Source organism: Myotis davidii, unplaced genomic scaffold (genome assembly GCF_000327345.1).
Source record: "Myotis davidii unplaced genomic scaffold, ASM32734v1 scaffold616, whole genome shotgun sequence".
NCBI lineage: Eukaryota > Metazoa > Chordata > Mammalia > Chiroptera > Vespertilionidae > Myotis > Myotis davidii.
In genome coordinates this window covers 568,416-574,820 of record NW_006291965.1, presented here as the reverse complement: position 1 = coordinate 574,820, position 6,405 = coordinate 568,416, and positions in this window count along the sequence as shown.

The following is a 6,405-nucleotide window of genomic DNA, read 5'->3' as shown; positions in this document are numbered from 1 at the left end:
ACCTCTGAGCATTCATTTCTCTGCACCTACATTTCCTCATCTCACCTACACTTTCTGAGTACACACACAAACACACACACATATACTTTTTCTCTTTTTAAGAAAAACATGTCTTATACAAATACAGACACTAACATACTATCACAGGTTATTTTTAATAATTTTTATGTAGGCCACTGGCCACTCCACTATTAAGTGAATGATGATGTTATGTTCTTTATTTAACATTTGATATCCTATTTATTGTGGATAAACACCTGAGAGAGATATTATACCTGAAATTATTTTTAAAAAAGAAGGAAACCTGAATTTTCACAAAATTTTACACAAATAAATATTGACTAATGATAGCATTCAAGGTAACTAGTATAAATAACACACTAAGAGGGACTTGTTGCACTCAGGCAGAATGGTACTCAGAAAACAATAATTAAGGGTAGTGTTTCTCAAATCTGGTGATCATCAGAATCACTGCAGAAAACTTAAAATATATGCATGTGGATATTTCTCCAGGATCTCTGGAGACAGGAGCCAAGAATATGTGCATTTTAAAGTTCTCATATCGTTTTGGTGGTCAGTCTTATTTGGAAACCACTGATGAGCAAGGTTATAACTCTTATGTAATAAAACTAGAGGTCCGATGCATGAAAATTCATGCAAGAATAGGCCTTCCTATCCCTGGCTGTCGGCACCAGCTTCCCTCTGGCACCCAGGACCCGGACTTCCCTCCTCTGGCCGCTGGCAGGCACCTGGTACTCGGGCTGACTTCCCTCCAGCCCCAGCTTCATCAGGAAGGATGTCTGGAATGATGTCCGGAAGATGTCCGCTCTAATTAGCATATTACCCTTTTATTGTTATAGACTGGAGGACTGGTGCACAAAATTTGTGCATGTGGGGGGCAGGGGTTGTCCCTCAGCCCAGCCTGTGCCCTCTCGCAGTTGGGAGCCCTTGGGGGATGTCCAACTGACAGTGTAGGCCTGCTCCCCATGGGCATCCTTAATGCTGCCACAGAGGCGAGAGAGGCTTCCCCCACCACCGCTGCACTCACCAGCCATGAGCCAAGCTTCTGGCACACAGAACACCAGGAGGCAGCTCCTGCTTTGAGCATCTTCCCAGTTGTTCTGCGGTTCGGTTGATTTGCATATTAGCCTTTTATTATATAGGATAGTTATCATCTTTTTTAGAACAAATGAAAACTATTTTAGTGTTCTCTGATAGAAATATTTATCAATACATTCAATAACAAGACTTATGGTCAGGTTAATGGCAGAATCATGAACATTAGGGCAGCTTGGAATGAAGAGGAAAGAGATTTCAAGGTAGGTAATGTCTTCGATTGAGAACATTTAGGTTTCTCTGGCTTCTTAGATTGAATTAACTCTATTTTTATGTTTCCTAGTCCCTAACAATTTCCAACTTTGTCCCCATCTTACCCAAAGTCTGATTCTCAACAAAAGTTACTAAGAGGAGAAAAAAAGTTATATATAATGGATACAGCTTTTCTTTTCTTTTTAAAAAATATATTTTTATTGATTTCAGAGAAGAAGGGAGAGGGAGAGAAAGAGAAACATCAATGATGAAAATCATTGATTGGCTGACTCCTGCATGCCCCCTAATGGGGATTGAGCCCACAACCCAGACATATGCCCTGACCGGGAAATGAACCTGTGACCTCCTAGTTCATAGTCGACACTCAATCACTGAGCCATGCCAGCTGGGCTGGATACAGCTTTTCAAAGAATTAGGAAAGTATAAGGTTGGTTCAGAAATATTTTGTGTGTGTGTGTGTGTGGCTTAAAACACATTTATTATGTATGGTTCTATAGCTCAGAAGTCTGGCATGGGTCTCACCAGGCTAAAATGAAGATGTTGGTAGGGTTGCATTTCTTTCTAGGAGAAAATCTGTTTCCAGCTTCTAGGGCTACTCTCATTCCTTAGACATGGATCTCTTCCTCCATCTTTAACACCAGCAGAATTGGACTGACTCCTTAAATCATATTTGTCTAATCTTTCTTCTACATTCACATCTCCTTTCGAGTCTAATCTCTGCAGGGAAATGTTCTCTGCTTTTAAGAACTCGTGTGATTAGGTTGGATTCAGGAATGTGTTTTGTTTTGTTTTTAAATAAAGACAGGGGCCTTTTTAGAGTATGATGAGCCTGGTTTCCTGGATTTTGTTAACCTGCCTGAAAGAAGCAATATTTCCTTTATTGGGCTCTTCAGTGCCTACATTACTCATCCATCTATCCATCTATTCAACAAATATTTTTTGAGTGCCTGCTCTACTCTAGACACTGAGGTATTGTGCTGATTAATAAATGTTGGTGACTCACAAACCTGCCAGTGTTGAGTAGTGGTTATGACTTGTTGTGACAGACAAGTGGCATCTTAGCCTTAAGTCTTGTCCAGTTAGAACAAGTTAGAAATGAGGTTTACAGAAAAGTATAAAGGGATATTGAGAAATTGGTTAGTGTTTTGCTCCCTATTTCAAATTGTCCTGTAACTGCCTGATACTTTCTTAGACTATTTGGGTGTCTTTTTGAGCAAACTGTCAGCCTGCCATAGATCAGTTCAAGGAAAACATACAAAGTCATTCCCAGGAGCCCGGCCGGTCTAGCTCAGTTGTTGATCGGCAGCCTGTGAACCAGGAGGTCACCATTCAATTCCTGGTCAGGGCACTTGCCTGGGTTGTAGGTTCGATCCCCAGTGTGGGGCATGCAGGAGACAGCCAACCAATGACACTCTATCATCATTGATGTTTCTCTGTCTTTCTCCCTCTCCCTTCTTCTCTGAAATCAATAAAAATATATTTTTAAAAAAGTCATTCCTAGGAAACATCCCAGAATAAAAAAACTCTCTGTGACCCTAAAAATACAAAATGGCCATCTTCATGGTTCAAGATCATTGGGAAATTTGTTGTATCCTACATTTCCATTTATTTATGCCTGACTTAGCCTGATCTTTTAAAAACTGCATGACACTTTTTATATTTCATGGGCTACTTAGAGTAGAGTAGAAATTATATCTTTCTTTTTAAGCATTTGAACCAGGTTGAATCAAAACCAAGTTTTTAAAATTTAAATTGGATGATGGAAAAATAAACAAAAAACCCCCAAAATGGTATGAAAATAAATCTTTCTTGAAAGAACCTACAACATGTCTGCAGGTTTAGTTGTTCTTTCCTTTCAGGCTAGTCCTTGGACATTCTTTCAGGTTATCTGCCTACACTGTCATTGTAAGGATCATATGAATGGTGTATGAGACAGGCCTCCTCAGCTCTCCTGTTGTTCTATGCAAAAATGCGGTATTGTCACTCTCAACTGATGACCTTGGAAGTCATTTCCTCCAAAAAAGGAAATGTATCTGTTTATCTTTTTTATCCATTCGGTTTCTATTTATCTGTGTTTACCTTTTAGTCTTGGCCTGCATGTTATTTTTCTTATCTATGTGTGACTGTAAATGATTAGTCAGAGAGGGCTTTGAGTTCTATCACAATTACATCCACTGTTTTGCTTGGTTTTACTTGAGCCAGACACTTCCAGATTTTCCTGTTTAGTGGTTTACTGGGTTTTTATTATTCGATACCCACATCCCCAAAGAAAGGGGATTTAAATAGGAAATCATGTCCTATTAGAAGGACATGAATGTAACTGGCATAGCAATATGTGGGTAAGATGAATGAGAGTTGTATGGCTGCTTTTGTACATGCCTACCGCTGCTATATTATCCTTGCTACATTTACAAAGCAGTCTCTACAACTAAGTGCATGGAAAGTGGCAAGTGTGTGTATTCACCACTCCATATTCTCTTAAATAAGGGGCTCAGATACTGGAATGGTGGTGTTACCAGAACGGGGACTCAGCCTAGAGCGAGGCTGCCTCGGGGTGGCCTGTCTTGTGTGAGTTCTTGACTACGTGCAGGGAAGATTTCACATCATGAGTCCGGGTGATTTTGAGAGTATGTTTACTGAAGCTGGGGACAGTGAAACAAGGAAGGATAGAGCAGCAGCAGGAGAGAGCCTAGGTTTTGGCTCTCTGGGAAGTTATGGGAAAGAAGTGAGCCAAGGAGGGGCTGCTGTCAGCTCACTAGAGAGTCAGAGAAAAGGGAGCCTTGGGGACAGGTTCAGGGGGTTAACCTGGGACAAGCTGCTCCTACCATTGCTTCCTGGTTGCCAGCCTCCTGAGGTCCCTTAGAGTGTAGGACAGAGGTGTGGAATGTCCAGCCCGTGGGCCCGTATAAGGCCTGAGAAATCATTTGGTCTGGCCCTGCCAAGGCAACTTCAGGCAGGACTCAAAATTCAATAAATCTAGGAGCGAGTGAATTACACTGAGCGGCCAGATTATTATAACCAGCCAGATTATTATGACCACCCCATCAGTACAATGAAGTGATTTAGTTATGCAAATAATAATAATAAAACCTTGAGAGTATTTGCTTAGGAAATTTTCAATATTCAGTATTTTTGGAAGTGTCAATGAACTACTGTTGGAGTGGTCATAATATCTGGCCGGTCATAATAATTTGGCCACTCAGATTATTATGACCACCTCACATTTGTAGGCAAATTAGCTATAATTTCCCCCTGAGTTGCCAGAGGGCCAGACCATTATAATAGGGAAGCAGGTTGTTTACCACAACAGTAGAAGTGATTTTTTTCTGAAGATATGGGTAAACAATGCAATTTAACAGCCTTTGAACATGGGATATATTTGAATGGGAGTGGCCAGATTGTTATGACCACCCCATCAGTCCTTCGTTGGGCCACCTTTTGCCTTCAATACTGCGGCGATTCTTCTTGGCACTGACTCCACGAGATGTTGAAAGGGGATGCGAGGAATCTGACACCATGCCTGATGAATAGCACTGTCCAGTTCTGTGAGATTGGATGGTTGTGGAACCAGCTGCCTGATGGCTCTTTAAATTTCGTCCCACAAATGCTCAATTAGATTGAGATCTAGTGATTGTGGGGGCCACCTAAGCAAGGTAAAGTCTCCCTCATGTTCTTGAAACCACTCCTGCACAATATGAGCACCATGGCATGGAGCATTGTCTTGTTGGAAGAAGCCATCTCCATTGAGATACACCATCAACATGATAGGATGAACTTGATCAGCATCGATACTTAGGTATGTTGTGCTATTCAGATGTTGTTCCACACGAATTAAAGGGCCCAAATCATGCCCCAAACCATAACACTGCCCCCACCAGCTTGAAGGGTTGTACTCATGCATGTGGGTGCATGCTTTCATGCTGTTTCTGCCAAATTCTCATTCTGCCATCTGCATGATGCAACTGGAAACGTGATTCATCGGACCACATGACTTTTTTCCAATGCTCGACTGTCCAATCCTTGTGTTCCTGTGAAAACCGGAGATGTTTTATCTTGGTAACTGCAGACAGCAAAGGTGTTCAAACAGGCCTTCGGCTTCCATGTCCCATACAATGCAATTTACAGCTAATTTACCTACAAATGTCAGGTGGTCATAATAATCTGGCCACTCAGTGTATATTAAATGAAAGATGTTATAAATACCAAAATGTTATAAATACCTTTTACCTTGGCAGGAAAAAGGTTTCCCCCTGTGGGGGAAGCAAAAGGGGAAGGAAAAGGTACAGGGTGATCCCGAGAGGGAGAGGAAACTGGATCCTTGGTCTTGAAGGCTTTAAAGTCTAGGAGTTTAGGGGAGATCTTCAAGGAGGATCTCAATAAAATATTCGTCAGCTTTTCCAGGTGTTCCTTTCAGGGTCGTGGTCTCCACTGATGGGTCGGTACCGGGGCAGAGGGTCATTGGTAATTGAAGCTGGTCCTGGCATTGCCCGCCTGTTTTGCTGATACAACTGAGGTTTAGATGTTATCTCGGGAGGAAAGGTCAGAAGCATCTAACTGTATGGCCAGCAATCTGCCAGGGGAGGAAAGGTCAGTGCATCTAAATTGTATGGCCAGCAATCACCCTGGGAGTGAGGTCCCATGCCAGTTTCGCCCTCTGCTAGGCACCTGGGCTCTCCATCCTGGCAACCATCTGTATCTGGCTGTAAATTGCTCTGCCAGTTTGTTCAGCTGTCTGTCTCCATTTCCCCATTCCACTTGCTGCCCTCAGTACTTCATTTCCTAGCTGCTTCTTACGCTGCCTCAGTGGAATGTGGTAGAGCGGGAGCGCGTTGGGTGGCTTTCTCTTCATTTTTCTGAAAATTTGCTTTACATTGTCAATCTCTTTGCTGATTGTAATATTAATAATGATAATTTTAAAGCAACTACTCATATTAAGTGAGGTAGAAATGATGGAATTGCTGTGACAGACAGCATTACACAACAGGGAAAGGAAAAAATGTGTTTGGCACCTTTCTTCTCTTGCCCTATTTGATGGTAAATGACATGTGCAGCAATATCAGTGTATTTATATTATAG